This window comes from Cavia porcellus, unplaced genomic scaffold (genome assembly GCF_034190915.1).
Source record: "Cavia porcellus strain 051 isolate PalLab524CR breed Dunkin Hartley unplaced genomic scaffold, mCavPor4.1 scaffold_40, whole genome shotgun sequence".
Lineage (NCBI taxonomy): Eukaryota > Metazoa > Chordata > Mammalia > Rodentia > Caviidae > Cavia > Cavia porcellus.
This window is the reverse complement of record NW_026947523.1, coordinates 5,615,529-5,635,559: the sequence shown is the minus strand read 5'-3', so window position 1 is coordinate 5,635,559 and position 20,031 is coordinate 5,615,529. Positions and strand designations below refer to the sequence as shown.

At 57.7% G+C, this 20,031-nt stretch overlaps 1 protein-coding gene, 1 long non-coding RNA gene and 1 other non-coding gene across 4 annotated transcripts in view; 2 read left to right on the top strand and 1 right to left on the bottom strand.

Moving 5' to 3' along the window:
- The window catches only part of Tcf20 (transcription factor 20), a 167,246-nt gene extending 147,765 nt beyond the window's left edge, over positions 1-19,481 (bottom strand). Inside the window, exon 1 of the mRNA XM_063243830.1 lies at positions 19,270-19,481. The gene's annotated coding sequence lies outside the window, so the exon portion shown is untranslated. The remainder of the gene's footprint in view (positions 1-19,269) is intronic.
- Positions 130-3,403, top strand: LOC134474872 (uncharacterized). Of its 2 annotated transcripts, XR_010045766.1 has the most exons (3): positions 131-1,262; positions 2,157-2,705; positions 2,836-3,403. It is a non-coding gene; the product is annotated as an uncharacterized LOC134474872 (long non-coding RNA). The 2 variants fall into 2 exon arrangements; XR_010045765.1 differs by having other exon boundaries at positions 130-2,705.
- Positions 5,081-5,217, top strand: LOC111757039 (small nucleolar RNA SNORA2/SNORA34 family). Its single transcript, XR_002791425.1, has one exon. It is a non-coding gene; the product is annotated as a small nucleolar RNA SNORA2/SNORA34 family (small nucleolar RNA).
- Positions 19,482-20,031: the final 550 nt, after the last annotated feature.

The following is a 20,031-nucleotide window of genomic DNA, read 5'->3' as shown; positions in this document are numbered from 1 at the left end:
GCGCCGGCGGGGGAGGGGCGCGGGCGGGGGCGGCGGGCGGGAGGTGGGGAGAGGCCCGGATGGAGGCGGCGGGCGGCCGCGGCGCGCCGGGCTGGGGGGGCCCTGCCTGCAGCCCCCGCCCACCCGCGCCCAGCCCCCACGCGCGGCGTGGCTGGGGGCGAGGCCCGCCCCACACCCCGGCCACCCCAGCCGCGCCCCCTGCCCTACCGGCCCACCCCACCCCCCAGTCCCCGCCACACTGCGCCCCCAAACCATCCTGCTCCACCCCTCGCCCCTCCATCGCCATTGCCACCGGAGATCAGAAACTCTTGGCCCACGCGCCCAATCCAGCCTGAAGCCAGGCTTGGTTTGACACCACAGCATTTTTTTTGTTGTTTTTAATTAGAATTAATTCCCATCATTTAAAAATCGGGAATTTTCACATAAAAATCCACATAGCAGCTCAGTTTGGAAGAGAAGAGGCTCGGGCAGGAGCCTGCCCCTCCCGCAGGGCCGCTTGGCAGCGGTCTTGGGAACACTGGCCCGCAGCTGGCCTCGGTCCCCACCGGGCCCACCTGCCCGCCCGGCACGCGAGCTCTCCTGCCCGCGCCAGCCCCAGCCCCCCAGTGCCTCGGCCGGGTCCCCTGTGAAGATTGCCAGCCTCAGCCCCTTCTGAAGGCCCTCTTCCCACTGCCCCGTCCTCTCCTGGGCCCGCAGCCCCGCCCGCCTGCTTGCTTCCTTGCCGCCTGGCACTGGGGTCTGTGCGGCTGTGCCCACACCACAGGGCTCAGCTCTCTGGCTGGAGGCCCCGCCATCCTGGCTCTGGGCCTGGCCCACAGTAGGCTTTCAGTGAGCGTTGGCTGAGCGGTAACTGAACAGCAGCGGGGCCTGGGATTCCATGAGGCGGCCTGGGCCGTGGCGGGCACAGGGCACTGCTCCCCATGGCTGATGTTCATTTTAAAAGCCCCAAATGTTCATTCAGCGCAGCTCTCGCCAACCAAGAAAGCTAATGATTTCCATGCTTTATTTTTCTCCACCTTAATCCAGTCACTGGCAAGGCTGCCAGGCCTCTGTTGCTGCTGCCCCCAGACTGGCATCAACTCTCCCAGAAGGTGCAGCCCACCTGGGCCAGAGCCTCAGGATCTGAGGGGAGTGCTGCCTGGCATCCCGGAAGGAGGACAGGAGCCCAGACAGCCCCACACAGCTCAGCTGAAGCCCCTAGGCAGGTGTCTAAGTACCACTGCATCTTGCTGCTTCCAGAGCAGAGCCCACCGAGGAGCCAGGTGAGAGAGAAACATCACAGGTTTCTACTAAAAATCTGTCACACACCGTCATCGCCAGGATCCCTCTTTACAGAGAAGAAATAAGATCCAAGAGCGTGATCTCCAGGTGACAAATGTGGAGGGCACTAAGAGCCTGTATGATCCACAATTGTCACTGCCCCAAAGGAAAGCAAGACCCCTCACGCCTGAACAGAGCCTAGTGCAGGCCGTGGAGCTGGTCGGGATGGGGAGCTGCGCACATGCGCCCCAAGGCCAGTCCCAGATAGGGCGCCCTCCTGGAGCCTCGCACAACCTGGGCAAATACCACAACCCTGTCCTCCACCTCTTCTCTACCCACTTGCCACCATGGCCACACCACGCCAGGTGCTCGCCTCAGTGAGGGGCCAGGAAACAGGCCAGGCTCCACAGCCAGCTGCCATATCCAAGTCGCAGCCCCTTTCTTGGCCCTCAGCGTTCCCTCGATGACAGAAGGGAGCAACCCTATAGGGCTGGGGACACAAACAAGACAGCAGACGGGCAAGGAGGAGGGAGAACCAGAAAGTTAAGAGCTCACACTCTGGGGTGAGCCGGCCTGGGTTTCCCTTCCTGCCAACTGCCATGGCTGCTCCCGGCCTCAGGTGCTTTACCTGTAAAATGCACAGGGGCCAAGCTAAGAAGACCAGCTGACTTAACCTGTACTGAGTTTGACATGGACAATAAGTGGAGCCCCCGAGCACAGCTGGGCAATCATAAGGCTCAGTCAAGACTGTGATCTCAACAAGGGAAACGGGACAGGGAGCAACTTGCCGGCTGCATGGCCCCGGGAGTGCTGCTACCCACTAGTGATGGTCAGGCAGCATCAGGGAGCTTGAGGGATTCTCACTGCTCAGTTCCAAACTCTCTTGCTGTCTCCAGGAGACCACAGTGCCTAACTTCGTTCAGAAAATCAGCAGACAGACCTGTGTTCACATTCTGCCTCTGCCAGCTGGAACAGCCTCAGTTTCCTCAGCTGTTAAATAGGGGCGTAGCAGCAGCCGCCTCTTAGAGCGGTGCCCAGACCTCAGCCCATCCTAGCAGGATGAAGTGCAGAGAGCCCGCTGGGGACCTGGCTATGAGTCCAGTGGCAGCAAGACGGGGCTGCTCCTGCCTGGGAACGGGTGATCAGAGCCAAGCCCAGCAAAGGGACTGATCTATCAAGGAGGACAGACAGGGACGTCTCCCAGAGCTTCACACAACCTAAGCCACCCTTATCTGCAGGCCTGGGAGCCCCCAGGCTGCATAGGCTACAGGTCTTGGGAGTCATGACTGGCAGAGATTTGGGGGACCAGCTGAGCCCCTTAGAGGCCAAGATTGTTCTGGAGGCTGTGGAGAAGACCCCACCTGGAGAGAAGCACCCTCACAGAGCCCGCTCCTGCCCCCCAGAGCTTCAGCAGTCCGCAGTCCTCCTATGCTACTATCTCTAAGGTAACATTATTTACCATCATCCGCATTCACCTGTGGATGATCTGTCTTCATCTCCTTCCCCCAGGGTCCAGGAATGTGCAGGAATCTGGCTGTGTCTTGATCCCTGCTCTCCTGTACCCTCCACGTCTAGGACAGTGCGGAGCATACAGGAGGTGCTCAGCAGACTCTCACCACGGAAGAGTTCCCCGGCAGCAGTGATCCTTAGCAGGATGAGACATCACAACACCCTGCCTGTGTGCAGCTCCCCTTCCTGGACAGCCGGCCACCTGGTCCCCTCCTTCCTCGTCTCCCTTCAGCAGGGGACAGAAGGTGTCATTCCCACCTGGCAGCCAGGAAGCCGTCTTTCCATCCCTGCAGTGCAACAGGGCAAGGGAGAGACCGGTGCAATTTTCTGGCTCACAGCGCGCGCCAGGGCTGCCTGGTGACACAGAGGGCCCGAGGGAGGCCCTGCTCCAGCAGAAGCAGCCTGGCACTCCTGCCCGGAGCCCGGCAGGGCTTCTCCAGCCCAGCCAGACTCAGAACTGGAGGGGTTTTGCGCAGGAGCCCCCCAGATGTCATCTGGGGCCTGGGCTCCCGCCCCTCACGTGCGCATGGCACTGCCCCGTTACAGTTTACAGAGTGCGTTCACAGACATTATCATGTTGGCTCCTAAACACCCCCTAAAAACCACAATAAATCTCTCACGTGCTGGCTCCTGAGCCCACCGGCTGCTGCGTAATCAGTGAGCAGAGAGGCCTCAGGGCCCAAAGCCTGCCAAAGCCGCAGCGGCGCCAGCAGGGCCAGAGGGGGGTCCACGTGGGCGGGTGGCAGGTGGCGGGTGGCAGGCCCAGCTGGGGCGCTGCAGGAGTGAGGAGCAAGCCTGAGGCCGAGCCTGCAAAGGCAAAAAAATGCTGTCTCAATCCAAAAGGTCTCCTGGTGGGGAGAGGGGGACAGTCAGCGGGCTCAGGGGACAGGCTGGGGACTGTGCACTGAAGGGCAGGGCAGGGCATCAGGACATCTGGAGGGCTCATTAGCACTTAGGAGCAAGGCAGGGAAGTGCAGCAAGGCCATAAAGATGGTTCTCTTGGGGCCAGGGACAGCCGGCCTCAGCTGGCTCCCCTCACCTCCTGCTGCCCTCCACCGTGAGAGGACAGACCTGGGCCAGCAGGGCCCCCGGCGTGGCCTTCCTGGACAGGTCGCTTCCACAAGGTAAGCCAAGCCTTTACCCGCTGGCCTCTGCCAGGATTGTCCTCACTGCCTGTTGAAATCCGACCCTCTTTGCAGGACAATGCAGCACCCCCACATCCACAGATTCCTCCCCAGCTTCCGGAGGATGCACCGGGGTTCCCTGTCTCTTGACCTGACAGGTTCTTCTCCTGCTGCAGACCTTGCACCCCTGAGGGTAGGGGACCCCTGCACAAAGAAAGAATATCTGTTCATGAATAGACAGAGTTCCAGGCAGTGACGGAAGGGGGTCCCCAGCTCACACGGCTGCAGGGAGAGGTGACAGCCATGTGGCAGCCCCAGCAAGCACACTTCCTTTGGTGTCTTCAGCTCAGCTCCCAAACCTGGGCAGCCACAGAGAAAGAATCCCCCAAACGCCTCAGCCCAATCGGCCAGCAGCTGTGGTTGGCTTTTGTTTTTTAACATTTCCCTTGGTTTTCAAAGTTCTAGGAGCTCAACTTACAAACTGTGGAAAGTTCAGGAAAGTTTAAATAAGCAGGGAGAGGGAGGGCTTGGCCTGAGGGGGCTGCGGCTGCCCTGGCAGGGCTCCCAACCAAGCAGGGCCACATCGCTCCTCCCGCTGTGGCTGCCCAGGAAGCCTCAGCCTTGACCTCTGTTGCCGCAGGGGCAGCCACTCTGTCGCATGGACGCCTACGGCCATTCCATGGAGACGTGGAGCAGGTGGCAGCTTCTCTGTGGCCACTGCTGACAGGAGCCAGCATTTTAACTTTGAAAGCCCCAGAAGGGTGCAGCACAGCAGCTGCCGCTGGGGTGCGTGCTGCTCCCTGGGAGACCTGGAGGGATGCAGGGAGCCAGGATGGGGGAGATGTCCATCATTCTGGGTACAGCCGCTCAGCCCACAGACCCCAGACTGGGAGCAGGGAGCCCAGGAAGCCCCAGGGCCTGTGTGCTTGGCCTGGCACCCCTCTCCTTGTTCTTAGAAATATACAAAACTTGCAGAGCATGATGGTGCTTGCCTATAGTCCCAGCACTTGGGAGGCTGAAACAGGAGGATCACTATGAGTTTGAGGCCAGCCTGGGTTACAGAGTGAGTTCAAGGCCATTCTACACTAGTAGTGAGACCTTGTCTCAAAAAAGAAAGAAAGAAAGAAAGAAGTTCCTACAACTCAAGGATAAAATGATTGATAACCCCATTTTAAAACAGGCAAAGTCTGGCCCTGAATCAAGGTCGGCAGCTTCCTGATGCTGTTGGTTTCAAGCAGGAGCCTAAAGAGACGTCTTTCAATGGTCTTTTGGCCATTTCAGAACTTGGGCAGTGAAATGGTCAATTCATTAGAAAGAAACAGCTGGAAGCAACGCTTCCCCACCCTAGTGAGCGGCTGTGAGTGTGGCAGGCTATGGTGGCCCAGGACGGGAGCCTCCAGCGTTTACTGGGACCCAAACCAAGCTGGGACCTGGAGCACTGGGAAACCAAGCAGCCCCTCCCCCCTGCCTGTTTTGTTTTGTTGAACTTCAACATACATGGAAGTATGGACAGCTATTTTGAAGAGAATGAGAGACTCTATGACAGCCTTAGTGACTTCCCTATTGTCTGGTTTTGAAGACCTAAATCGTCTTCCTCATTCTGTTCAGATCAGCTTTATACTATGTTGTTTTGTATAAATTCTCTGTATTGGAAGACATGGACAACTATTTGGAAGAAAATGAGACAGTAGGATAGATAGTGAAGATCTCAGGTCGTCTAGCTTTGAAATTTATCTCTCTTACATTGCTTTCCTCTGTCCTATTTTGTTCTGTTTTATTGTGTTTAATTTTACTCCCTTTAGGGGGCTGGAGATTTAGTTCAGCAGCATAAGCGCCTGCCTTGCAAGCTTGGAGTTGTGAGTTCGATCCCTGGCACCAATTTAAAATAAAAAAAATTTTTAAAAATTAAAACTTAAACAGACATTTCTCCAAAGAAGATACACAAACGCCAAAAAACTCATACAAAGATGCCTGGCATCGTTAGTCAACAGTCAAAGCCCACAAGGAGACAGCGTTTCACACCCAAGGGGATAGCTGCATCAAAGACAGCAACAAGTGCTGGTGAGGAAGTGGGGAATGGGATAGGTGAGCCGGCTCACAGCAGTGTGACAAGGTGCCCTCACGGTGGAAAAGGGTCTATCCGCTTAGCAGACGGAAAAACAAGTCACTGTAGGTGCCACGATTCCACTTCTAGGCACACACACTCAAGAGAAATGAAAGACCTGAATGTTTATGTCAGCATCATCCATAACAGCCAACAAGTGGAAACAACCTAAATGTACATTAATAGACGAATGGGTGGACAAAATGAGGTAAGTCCATGCAGTGGACTGTTACTCAGCCATGAAAAGGCACGGAATACTACTCACGCTACTACACGGGGGACTCTTGGGAACATGCTGAGTGGAAAGAAGCCAGACACGAAAGGTCGAATGTTGTCTGATTCCATTTATGGGAAATGTCCAAAATTGGCAAATTCATAGAGACAGAAAGCAGATTAGTGGGGGAAAGGGGGAATGGGGAGTGGCTGCTGATGGTTTCAGGGTTCTCTGGAGGCTGATTAAATGTCCCGGGAGTGGGCAGTGGTGATGGCCCGCGACTCTGCAAATACACCGCACGCTGCGGAATTGCACCTTCTCTCTGGCTGGACCTTCCCGAAACCCTCTGTCCCCCATCCTGCTCATCCATCCACCAGACTTCAGCTCTGGTGTCCTGGACCTCAGAGAGGCCTTGCTTGACCTGGTACCTGCGGCCGATTTGGATTCTCCGCGGAGGCAGCACAGAAGGGGCGCGCAGTGTCCCTGTGCAGAACGCGGGGCGCAAGCGCAAACTGGGTGCGAAGGATTCGGGTGGCTGCGCTGCGGGGGGAGAAGCCCAGCGTGCACAGGGTGAGGGCGGTGACAGCTCCCGAGGCAGGGAGCACTGCGGCTGGGGCCTGGCTGCCTCACGCTTATCTGGACAAAGCTGATGGCTCCCCGCTGCCTCCCACCTCAAACAACTTTCCTCTTCTGATCCCTCTGTTATCCGTGGCACCACCAATGAAAACTGCCCGGCTCATTCGGCAGCCCGGAAACCTCCGATGGCTCCCTGTACCCTTGGAAGCAAGGGCAGACTCTCCAGCCCGGCCTGCCTCATCCTCCCTTCTGTGCCGAGGTGGAGGAAAGGCTCCCTGCTAAGGGCCTCAAGCCGCAGCAGTGTGGAGCCTGTTCCCCTGCCATTCCTTTGTGGAACACAAGCCAGGAGTCATGCCCGGGCCAGGAGCTTTTTCTAAGAATGATTTTTTTTTTTTTTACTTTATCTTTTTTTTTTTTTTTTTTTGAGGCAGTCTTTCTAAGCTGCCCAGACTGGCCTCAAACTTGTGAGCCTCCTGCCTCAGCCTCCTGGGGTGCTGAGATCACAGGTGTATACCACCATGTCTGGCTTCATAGTGATGTTATTTTAAATGATGCAGAAACACTTCACAATCTAATCACATGTACTCACCAGCCTGTCTAACCTCAAATTAGAAATAATTAAGAGTATCCACTGGCCCATACTCCATCTTGTAGAGAAATAGCTTCAGGGCCAGACGCTCGGATGTAAAGTCCAGGGCAGCAGGGACCCAGCCAGTCTATCTGGTTGGTGGCTGAGCACCCCCCCCCCCATGCGTGGAACAAGGCCAGGGAGCTGGGGTGCTAAGGTGCAGCTAAGTGGGGAGTGGAAAGCGGGGAGGAGGGAAGGAGGAAAAGGGGAAGAGGAGGGTGGGAGAGGAGGGGAGACAATGGGGAGGGTCACCCCACACCAGGGCCGCTCTCAGCCCAGCTCCCACCCAGACCACAAAGAAGGTGGCCCTTCCTGGGTCCAGGATGGGGCCCGCGTAGCCCCTGGAGCTGAGAAACCCCAGCTCTTTAGTCCACAGGGCTTCCAGGCTGGGGCTCCCCTCTCAGCCATGGAGATGGGGAGCCCCTCTTCCCTGCTGGTCTCAGGGTCTGCACACGCTCTGGGCTCCAGCCTCCCTCTGGGCCCAGCTGAGCCCCTGAGCTCTGCCACCCTCCCAGCGGATTGAGCAGAACCCTGGGAGTCGTCGTGACACCCTGCTCCTTCTCACACTCGGTCCATCCGCAAATCCGGTGAGCTGTCTCCAGCCTTCGGCGGCCTCCGCTCCTGCTCTGCCCCGCCCCTCCCCCGGCCTGGAACGCACTCGGCAGCCAGAGGGAGCCTTTCAATGGAGCATCCAGGGACCTCGCCATCTGGCCCCCATTTCCTCCGGAGCTCCTCTGCTGCCTCCCGCCTCCCTCCCTCACTTCCCTCCAGCCACGCGGGCCTCCTGCGCCCTGCTCTGGCTGCAGCCCTGGCCTGGCTTTCCCCTCACCATCTGGGCCTCCGTGGCACCTCCTCACCTCCTTCCCTTTGCTCAGCTGGTTCTCGGGGTAGGGTCTGGCCCTGGGGTGGGCACTTGCCTGGCACACAGAAGACCGGGGTGGGGGAGCTGACATCCTCACTTGGCTCTTCCTTCCTTGGACACCTATGTAAGACTAAAAAGCAAAACCCCACCTTGCCTCCACCCGCCCCCTTACGTTTCTCCTTATGCTCAGCGCTCCTGACCACGATGCTGTTGGTCTCTCCCTCTTTAGAACACAGCCTCCACCACTGGGGTTTCATCCGTCCTGTCCACTTCTGTGTCCCCAGCAGGCACCCCATAGATGTGTGCAGAGTGCATGAATGAATTAACCAACCTCTGGGGTCATGCGTGGTCCCCCGGGCCGGCCTGCCCTCAGCTGGCTCTGTCGTGGCCAGCTTGCTCACTTGGCTCCACTGCCTTAGCTCACCATGCACCCTCTTGCCCAAGCCCATCAGGATCTGACCTTGCCGAGGCCACTGGTCTCTCAGCTGCCCACAGGCACGGCCCTTGTGGTCCCAGAGTTGAGCTGAGTTCAATGGAAGATAAGCCAGGGCCTATTAACCCACGGGGGCCAGAGCTATTTACACAGCACCCTCCTCTCTGGCCAGTCAGCCGCAGGCTCCTCTCAATGCCACCCAGAGCCACCGCACCTGCACCTCTCCTGCTGGTCCTGCAGTTCTTATGTGACTCTTTTCTCCAGCCCAGCCTGGACAGCATGGAGGGAGGAGCAGTCAGGCTGCGGAACAGAAAGGAAACGAGCCGACAGGGTGTGGGTTGGCCCTGCCTGATGACACCGGATGCTCAGTGCTGGCTCCTCGCTGGCCGGCCCCACTGGGTCAGGTCACTGGGCCTCTGAGTTCCACTCCAGCCCTGGGTGCTGACAGCCCAGAGGCCGAGGCCAAGGACTTGATGAACAGTGACATCTCCTCCCACAGCAGTGCACAGGGACTTCCACGAGCTCACAGTTGTGAAGACAGATGTGACCCTGGAGGCCTGGAGAACAGGAGGAATGTGCGAACACCTCCATGCGTGTGTGTTCACATGTATGCGTGCACACATGCGAGTGTACATATCACAGAGCCCAAGACTCGTGAACTGACAGCTCACAGTGGCCCACATCTGCACCCTGGCTCCCCAGCATCCTAAGGGGTGGCCTGGGAATGGCCAGTGGCAGAAGGAAGGAGGCGTCTGGACCATTCAACAAGGAACATGACAACAGAGGTCCCACTCTCCGCACGGCACAGCAGTTACCCAGATCCACGGGTGAAACTTGACCCTGCAAGCACTCACTCGACAGGCAGCAGAGGCTCCCCAAGGCTCAGTCATGCTCTGTGCAAAATGGGTCTCACAATGCTCGATCACAAGGTGGCGAGCATTAAACAGGAGGATGTAGGCACCTGTGCTGGTCAGCTTTCCCACTGCTGGACGTAACACCTGACACCCACAACTTGAAGGAGGAGTGGTTTCATTTGCCCTCGGGTTCAGTCCATGGTTGGCTGACCCCAAAGGAAAGGCATCATGGCAGATGGGCCAGGCAGAGGAAAACTGCTCAGTTCACGGAAGCCAGGAAGCAGAGCAGGGAGGCAGTACCACGGTGGAAGGGTGAGGAACAGACCCAGGCCTCGAGGCCACACTCCAGGACCACCCAACCACACCTGGAAGTGTGTCTCACCAAACCCAGACCTCAAAGCCAACCAACTTGGCACTGTGCCCTAAGCACCCAGAACCCAGCAAGTGATCGCCGTTCAGGCTGAGGAGAAGGGGCTGCCTGCCACTCCAGGAGCAATACGGGTCCCTCGCCACACGCTGGACACAGACACAAGGCCTTGTCCTCAGGGACTCCCAAGCTGCAGTCGTGATGTGCACGAATGCCTGGGTCCCAGCTGGCTGGCTCTGAGGCAGCCGCCTTGGTGCTTTAGAAGTACAACTGGTTAAAAAAAAAAAAAAGTACAACTGGTTTAATCCCCACGAGAGCCCTGGAATTGGGAGCCAGCCGCTCTGGTCATCCTGCAGCTAAAGAAACACAGAGGTGAAGTGACACGCCCAAGGCCACCCGGAGGCAGGGGCAGAGCCAGGGCAGGGCAGAAAGCTATGCCCTTCAGCCACCGACTGCTCAAATCCAGGCAGCACGGGGGGGAAGTGGGAACAGAGGAAGCAGCAGTGCTGCGCTCAGGGAGGGCCTGGCAGAGACACCAAAGAGCACGCGCTTAAAGGCTGCGACAGAGGAGAAAGACAGGCCAGGCAGGGAGGACAGCCCAGTGGGGCAAGGACCCCAATCCAGGCCTCTTCCCCTTTGCTCCAACGCTGCCTCTGCCCTGGGGGCTGCAGCAGCCACTGATGGCCCTCACACCTCCCTGCCTTGCCCTGTTTTTGTTTTTGTGGTGCCAGGAATCAAACCCAGGACCTTGCACTTGCCAGACAGGCACTTACACCACTGAGCTTTATCCCCAGCCCCTGGGCTGTTCCCTGTTTGCACACTGTTCCTGTTGTTCTTCTTCTCTCCAGGTTTGGTGGCAGCGCGGCAGGATTTGAAGCCGGCCTGCTGGGCTCTCAGGCGTGTGCCTTTCTTTATGCACCGCCCTGACTCACTCAGAGGGCAGAAGGGTAAAGAGGCATGTTCCAGGAAAAGCAGAGTGGACGGGGGAAGAGAGCACGCAAAGACACGGAGCAGGCAGGGCTGGGCCTAGATCTGCGCCCCTGCTTCCCACTCCAGGGCCCCCCTGCTGCCCTGACCGGCTTGGGCTGCAGCCCTGGCTCTCGCACTGGGCCGGGGGCACTGCTTCTCCCCCACCAGGCTTGCCTGGCTTCCTCTCAAAAAATACATTTTTTTGATACAATCTCAAAAATTTATTCAAGGACTGGCGTGTAGCTCCACAGAAAGCATTTACCTAGCACATCCAAGGTGCTGGGTTCAATCCCCCGGCCTGTGCTGAAAAACATTATTCAAGTGAGTGTAAATTATTCCAGAGGAATTATTCACATGAGCCTTGGTGGCCCTCTGGCAGTCCCCAGAGGTAACACAGCAGTGTCCCCAGCAGGACATCCCACTGGCCAGCTTGCCTCTCTAATGTGCCTCTCTAAGCCTCAGTTTCTCCAACTGTTTCAGGGACAGCAGCTTCTGCTATAAGGGGGTTGAGAGGCTTCAGGGAGCTAATGATTCCAGAACTTTCCAGAAGCATCTAGAGTCTTCAGAGAAGCTCCAGCCAAGGGGAGCACTCAGAGGGCCTGGAGGGCATCACCGGCAGGGTCCTGCTCTCCTGGAACTGGCACCAGCTCACCTCCCGACCCGAGGCACGCACTGAAGGGCGGCAGGCCGTGGGGCCAGGCAGACCCGAGGTCCAGCCCTTCACTGGCCACCTGTGGCCCAGTTCCGCCGGTGCGGTGGGCTGTGGTCTCGGCAGTGAGGCTGGCCTGGTGGGAGAAGGGGCCCGAGGCTTCGCACCTTCTGCTCCCCTTGAGCACGCCACACTCTTCCTGGCAGGTTCCTCTCTGCCCTCAGCTCCTCCAGGCTTGTTCTCAGCCTCTCAGTGAGCGCAGTGGCAAAGGCACATGGTCAAGCGTCCAGGGTCTCTCCCAGGGGAAACTGAGGCCTGGAGAGGTGAAGCGATGCCCAGGAAGAGAGTTGAGATTGAAGCCTAGGCCTCTGCTTCCACCCCCTCACGTCCTTCCAGGCAGCACCTAGGACCTTCCTGGCTCTGGCCCCTCCCCTTGCCCCACACATGCCCACTGCTTTAAGAAGCCCACTCCACCTGGCTGGATCACTTCCATCCCAAGACAGTCCCCAGACTGCACCTGCTGCAGGACTTCCACTCCAGGGCTGTTTCCCCCGCCAGGCCAGGGCTCCAGGGGCCCAAAAGGCGTGGGCTCTGCACACAGCACGGAACCCAGCCTAGGCCAGATGTCCAACACCTGACACCCTGACCCACATCCGTCCACTCACCTTCCTTACAACACATTTATGGGGTAACTGCCCTGTGTTAAGAGACCAGAACACAACATCAAGCAGATGGGCAGATGATAGGTCTAGTGACATAAGGTCAGTGTTAAGTCACGCTATAAAGAGTCATGACGTGGAAAGGGATGGAGGAGCAGGGTAAGGAAAGGTCTGTCTGAGCACATGAACTGTGATTGGAGCTCTGAGGGCAATAAAAGAGAAAGTGAATTAAATGCCAGAGGAATGTATTAAGGAGGACATAGCAAGTGCAAAGGGCCTGAGGTCAGAACAGACAGAATACACTGGGGGACCAGCAGGAGGATCAGTGAACAAATTGGAGTAGCAGAACCAGAGGGCAGAGAGGAAGCAAGCGGGGGCCACAGGGAGGACTCTGCTCTAGCCCTGTGGAAATCAGGAGCTGCTTCAGGGCTACTGGCAGAGAAGTGTGGGACCTGACAGGAGTTCTAACAGGACCATGCTGGCCACTTAGTGACGAGTGAATTCTGGGGTTGCTGAGAAGTGGGGAAACCGTGGAAAGACAGCTGCACCATGAGGCAGCAGGCGAGGCGGGCAGAGTCCCAGAGCTGATGACAGTAGAACCAGTGGGGTTTGCCGGTGGGTGGACTAGGGTGGGAGCGAGGGGGCAGAGTCAGGAAGGAGCCCCAGGTTTGGGCTGGAACGAGTGAGCAGGAGGAGGTGAGACGGGAAGCCCTGGGCAGGGCAGGCTCAGAGCTCACCTTCGGGACCCGCTAAGCTGGAACTGCCGGCTGTCCACCGCATGGAGGTGTCGCCGAAGGCGCGGGCAGGATGAGCCTGGACTTCGAGGGGACAATGCAGAGTGGGTGTGGGGGCTGCCCTGCGGGTCCCCAGGCCCTGCACATAGTAGGTGCTCAGTAAATGCCTGCTGGCTTGGCCTGCAGAGCCTCATGGGGGACACAAACCTGGCCACAGCCCAGCTCCTAGCTTCCAGGAGAAGTGGACAGCCTTGCCGGCACCAGGGTGGAAAGTGCAGAAAGGCCTCTCTGGCCAACAGTGATGGGCATGCCGGGCAGCCAGGTGCTCCTGCTCCGGAGCAAGGTGGGAGCAGGAGAAAAGTCTCAGAATCCACCCGGGTCCGAACTGTGGATCTGGGGCTTTGGACAAGATATTTAACCTCCGAAGTCTCCGTTGCTGCTCCTGTAAAACACAGAGAGCCAGCCAAGGATGATGGTCCGCACCTGTAATTCCAGCTCTCGGAAGGCCAAAGCAGAAGTATGAACTCAGGCCCAGTCTAAACAAGGTGGTGATTTAGTGAGACCCTGTCAAGATAAAATGAAAAGAAACGGGGATATAGCTCAGTGCAAAGGCCCTGGGTTCCACCTCCAGCACCAGAAAAAAATTACTTCTCCATTTGCAGATCGGTATGAGAATTGAATTAATGCAAAGGCCACAGAAGCAGTGAAGCCCGGCGCTCAGCGTGTGGGACCCACTCACTGGAGTGGCATCCAAAGGAAGCGTGTGCTGCTGGCTGGGCGGGCTAGCAAAGGAGGAAGACTGGGCAGCTGGGAGCCCTGGGTACGCCACGATGAAGACTTTGATTGCTGGGGCAACATGGAGCACAGAAAGCTCTGTGCAGAGGTGTTTGCCCTCCTCCACCATGCTCAGCACGACACAGCCCTTCTGGCCCCTGGCCCTGGGCTCCCCGGCCGGCCCACTGTGCTGGGGAGCCCTTGCTAAGTCTCTTCAGAAGCCAGCGGTCCTCTCCTGACAGCTGAAGCTGCCCTCAACACAGAAGGAAATCGAGGCACAGACTGTCACGCAGAGAGCAGAGGCAGAACCTGGATTCGGACCTGGGCGGTGGGCCTGGCCGCTCCCAGGTGGAGCTGACCTCAGAGTGTGGCCAGGCATGGCACAGTGCTATGGATTCTCCTAGCAGACATGCCGGCGTCACCAGGCCTGTTTGCGGAGAAAAAAACAGGAGATGCAACAGGGGAGACTTGGTGTCACTGATTCCAAAGGCCCATGCTGGGGGCTTAGCAGGCACAACATGGAGACTTTTTTTTTCTTCCTGGTATTGGGACTCAAATCTAGGACCTTAGCCCTGAGCTTTATCCCCAGGCCTTTTCAAAATTTTTATTTTGAGGCAGGGTCTCATCAAATTGCAAAGTTATCCAGGCTGGGTTTGAACTTGCCATCCTCCTGCCTCAGCCTCCCAGAGTGCTGGGATGACAGGCGTGTGTGCCACCACACCTGGCTCACAGAGACTCTCAAACTTCCTTAAACCTGAGCCAGCAGGGGTGAGGCGGATAGGAGGCTCCACTTGCCTGGAGCTTTTTCCCTTGTTGCTCTTTTGAAGGAAGAGACAATGGATCCCCCTCCTGGGCTGCCCTGACTTGTGTCGCCCATGGGTCCCTTTACTTCTGTTCCGCTCCTTTCAAAGAAGCCTTTCATCCCAAGAAGTGTCCCGGCCCACAGGTCCCCTGCCCTGCCTGGTGACACACAGACATCCCCATGGCCCGGCATCTAGCAGAGGAAATACAATATTTGCCAATGGGGTCAGGTCCAAAGTAACGCCATAAAAATAACATAAACCACCAGTGTACCCTGTGCATTTTATTGACCCTAAAAAAAAAAAAGCAATCCATTTGAATAACGAATACAGAGCAAACATCTCTAGTTCCCCCTTTATTAGTGAATAAGGACACAAAAACAGTCAACAGAAACAGCCACAGAGAGCTTCGAGTCCGATTTATTGGCCACTTTCATTGTGTAAAACCCAGCATTGCTATGAAAATAGGATGAGGGCCAAACGGTTTGCTTGTTTTTAAGAAAACTGCCTCTAATACAGGGCAAGACTTGGCTTGGCTTTTTTCTTTCCTTTTATTCTGTTTTTTTTTTTTTTTTTTTTTAATTTTTAAACAAAGCTGGAATTCTGACTCCAGGGCCTACTCCTCCCGCCAGAGGGAAAGTGATTTCCGACTTCATCTGATAAGTCGGGTTTCTTTGTGGCATCCACTTCACCACTCAGCAGCCAGCCATGATGTCACAAGCCCATCAGATTTCCGGTAGGGGAAAACGCTGGGGAATTGGAAAGAATGAATATTTCTTACTAGTCAGGTGGGGGGAGGCGTTGGCAGGAAAAGCCTGGTGCTGGCGGGGATGGGGTGGGGGAGGCTCCGTGTTGGTGATATTAAATGTCAGGCAGAAACCTGAAAAGCCCAGCCACCCAGATGTTTTCTCCATATCCAGATGTCTGGCACCGCATGAACCGGCCCCCCTTCCTCCCGTCCCAGGAGGCGCTCAACATTTCGGCTGTGACCTCAGGTCTCCGAGAGCCAGCCCTGCCGGGACCCACAAGCCGCGCACCCTCGAGGCGGCTGCCCACCCCCCAGGCTGGGAATCTTTTTTCTCTAAATCTTTACACATGGATGACAGGAGTAACTAGGTCCAGATTTTTAAAAGCTGTTGAAGCAGTGATTTCAAAAGTTCAGTGCTTGGAATTAGCTTCCCCAGAATACACTCAGCAAGCCAAAAAGGAGGGGAGGGGAAAACCCTTCAGCCAACACACACACACACAAACATATGTGACTCTCAAGCCACGGGGCTTCAAAACCCAAAACAAAACCAGCAAGTCTGGGAACAAGGGCTGCGGGCTGACACGGAGGAGAGGGGGCTCCCCCAGGGGCGAGCCTCCCCCAAATCAGAAGAACACGGAACAGCTTTGTTCTTCCTGACAAAGCCCCGCGCTTCCAAAGCACCGACACTGCCAACAAAGGCACAGGGTAGAACTAATTTACGCTCAAGCTCAGCTTCCAGGAGTCGTAAAGTACAGTCGCAAAAGGCCCTTGCTGGGGAGCCCTCTGCACCCCCACCAGCGCAGCAGCTGTGGGGACCTCCGAGGCCCGGGGAGCCCCACATGCCAGGGTCCTGGCCTCCTGGTGGCCTGGCCTGGCGCCCTGCACAGCCCCCCACCCAGACCTGTGACATCACAGCTAATTGCCCCCCTGAAAATGAGCCGAGAGCCTCCCAGGGCCAGGCGCAACCCCGAGACTGCACAGAGAGCCCAAGGAGGGGGACAAGTCCAATCAGAGCTCAGCATTTAGAGGACAAGGGAAAGGGGTACCCCCAAAGGGGCAGCGGTGTGTGGCAGAGGACAAGAGGAGGAGGTGAGAGGGGCCTTTGGACTCTGTGCTCTAGCTTCCTACAACAACCCCTATGCTTTACAGATAAGGAAATCGAGCCTGTTGGCTGAGTGGCCAGCCCAAGGTCCCCAGGCTAATTAGCAGGACAGCCAGGCATCATCGAGGAGAAAACACAGGTCCGGCTTTGCCAGCTCTTCCCTGAAAGTCCTCTAATTTAATCCACACAACACCCCGTGAAGAGGGATTACCATTAACCCTGGGGTCCAGAGAGGTTAAGTCATTTCTCCAAGGTCACACAGTTCCTCATTAGCAGAACTGGGCCTGAACTTCTGAGTCACCTGACTCTGAATCCAATGCTCTTTGGGGGGGCAGGGACAGTTGAATTGGGAGCAGTGAATCTGATTTAAATACACATTTAAAATGCTGGTGATCCCTACAGAACAGAAGGGAGTAAATCACTGCAAATTAATTTTTTTAAAGCCATTCCAGGCAGGAGGGCTGGATGGCTGGGTGGGCGGGTGGGGAGGCTGCTTTTATTCTGTCCCTGCCAGACCCTGAATAAAGCAGGGAGCCGTCTCTCTAGCCCTGAGTGGTGGCGGCTCAATCCCCTGGAGCGGGGCGGGGCGGAGGGGGATGTGATAAAAGCTTTGTCGGGCATCCGAGAGAGCATAATCTGCCACAGGAACGGTGCCAGGCGCACGGGTCTGCCGGAGCCAGGGGAGGGGAAAATTCACTGTGTACGGAAGCCACGAAGAAAAATATGAAGAAGTCAGCGCCTCTGAGCTGGATTCGTCTTTGCAGCCGGGAGTTGCAACAAGCCGAGGCTCACTCACCTGAGCAGCTGTTTGGGGCCCAGAGCTGACCTGACGGCCACCCAAGGTCCTGCCCGCCCAGCACTGGGGGAGGTAAAGGAGTCACTGCTGCCCTGTACCTGCCTGCCACCACCGTCTCCCAGACTAGAGCTAGAAGGAAGCAGCTTCCATAAGTTAGGGCAGAGGGACAGGGACAGGCCAGCCCCCAGCCTCCCAGCGGACCCACTCTTCCCTGAGGCGGGCAGCCTTGGCGCTGCCATGGGCCCTGCGTGCCAGGCTTCCCCCTCCCTGTCTCACTGTGCCTGCTGGTTTTTCCCTCGGCAAATGGGGTGTGGAGCCCAGGCCCCGGGCCAGGGAAGAGGAAAGAGAAGTTTCTGCCATCTGGACATCTGGCCGGCCGAGCAGCTCCCGTGTTTTCAGGGGAAATCCTACCCAGCCTTAATTTGCTTTGCCTGCGACCCACCCAAAAGAGATCCCAGGTCCTGCCCTTATGACAGTGACAATAACAATCGTTCATGCTCAAGTGGTCCCCAGGCTTTGGGGCTCCATCAGGAGTAGTGTCAAGGCAGGGAGGGCTTCCTGGAGAGGGTGACACTGGCCCTGGGGATGAGAAGCACTAACACCTCAGAGTCACTGTTGCCCTTACAGAATAGCCTTTTCTGACCACTTTACCTCTCCTCTCCGTATCACTGTCCCCTTGCTGACTATATGTTGTTTTTCACCAAGTCCCTGCACTGATCTGCAAATCCTGTGAAGAAAGATACAGGGTCTGTCTTATTCCCCCACTGAGATGCCCATGCCTGGCCTATAGTAGGCATAGTTGTTTGAGTTTGATGGCTATTTCTTCATCAAAAGCATACACAACACATGCCAAGACCCTGGGGCAGGAGGCCTCACAGAGACAGGAAGGTGTGGGTATAGGAGCGGAGTACAGGAGGTGGGACTGCGCCTGAGGTCCACCCTGGACACGAAGGTCTCTCCCTACCTGCAAGCAGGCTCCTTTCTGCCCTCCCCTTCTGCACAATATGAGCTAGAGCGTCTTCCTTCCCCATAGGCGAGCAGCGCATCAGACCTCGCCCCAGCCCCCCTGCCCAGGAACAGCAGCCCTGGCTGGGGACAAAGTAGGTGGGCACTGGTATCCCCTGCCCAACACTGCCTGCTACTACTTTCCTGACTCTCTATACATTCCCTGGCCCAGGGCTGCAGGACCACCGGATGCCACGGGAGCAAGGGAGCAGACCAGGGCCTGCCCAGGGCCTCCCTGCACACCCCACTCCTCTGCACCCTGCCATGCTCAGCCCCATCCTCCCCGCTGGGGCAGGATGGAAGGAAAAAGGGAGTCTCAAGGCAGGTGACAGCTCCCCCCACCTCTGATTTGCAGAGTGCGGTGGGACCCCAAGTTGGCCCCTCTGAGATTATCTACAGGGCAGATGGCGACACCTCAGGCGCCCATGCCTGCCAGAGGGAACAGGCCTTGGTGAGCTGGTTCCAAAGCCTCACAGATGAGGCCCCTTTGGGCCAGATTCACAGCCTCCCCAACTCACAAGAATTCCAGCAGCTGAATCTGGGGCATGGAGGTGCCCCTACACACACGCGCACACACACCGGCGGGGGCGCCTTGGCCCCGGGGAGGAGGTGGCTGCGGGTGACAGGTGGTGGCGCAGCGCGCGAGCGTCCGGCCCCCTCCTCCCCGCGAGCCGGCGGGTCGCACTCGGCAAACTTTACGCGCCTGGGGACCCGCGGCGTCTACACCCGCTGGGGTTCTAGGCGGCGCCTCCACCACCAGCGCGGGTCTCCGCTGCCTCACGAAGGTCCCCCCAGGTCGCCGGGGGGGCCCGCGTCCAAGCATCGCGTCTCCACCACGGGCTCCGCAGCTGCGAGTTCCCGGGGCTGCCAACGCTAGTCCAGTCGTGACCGCTGATTCCGGAGACGCCTCAGCCGCGCCACACGCGCTCGTCTACACCGCCCGGCCAGCCCTCAGACCGCCGAAGACGCCCTGGTTTAGGGTCGCGTGTACACCGCCTCGGCAGTCCCCGGTCACCGGGTCCCGGGCCGCGTCCCCGCTCGTGCTCACGCGATCCTCCCGCCCCGCGGACCCCTCCGGGCGCAGCGGGCCGGCGGTGCTTACCTCGTCCGTTTGCCCTCACGCTCCCGTCCTGCCGGAGTCGTCTTTTCCACGCATTTCGCAGTGTGGTGGCCGGAGAAAGGAAATGTTATAAATCCTCGTGGGCCACGTGGCCGGCCCTGGGCCCCCTCCGCTTTTCTCGGCTTTTAGGACAATACTCGGCCCCCAGGCCGGCGCGGGGCCCCGGGCTCCAGGCAGGCGCGGCCGACGGCGGGTGGGCGGGGCCTGGGCGGAGACGGGGCGGGGCCTGCGCCGGGCCGGACCCGGCGCGCTGCCCTCGGCCACCCTACCCCCTACCGGGAAACCGTGGCCTGCGACTAAGCCTTCTGTTCCAGCTCATGATTGGTCCGCCGGCCGGCAATGCTGACGCCTGATTGGCTGAGAGGAAGAAGGGCTCAGCTCCGGCTGGCAATGGTTTACAAATTTCGTTCTTTGCCTTTTCTTTCTCGCATCGGCGGCTGCTCCTGGGGGGTCCCTCGTGAACTGTGCAGCCTTTTCATCTCCGCTTCGGTCGTCCCCATTACAACGCTTATCCTGGGTGCTAGCTGCGTTTCTTTGTTCTGTACCAGAGAGCACCTTGAGGTTGAGACCCCGGGTTTGTACTATTAAATACCCTCGGGACCTGAGATGTAGTAGGTGATCCAAAAGTGTTTGTTGATTGAATGATGAATGGCAAACGTGCGTGTGGGTTTTTAGAGCTCTCTTTAAGGCTGCATATCCTTGGGAAATTCCTCTTTCAGAATGGGGGAACCAGGGTTGGAGGTG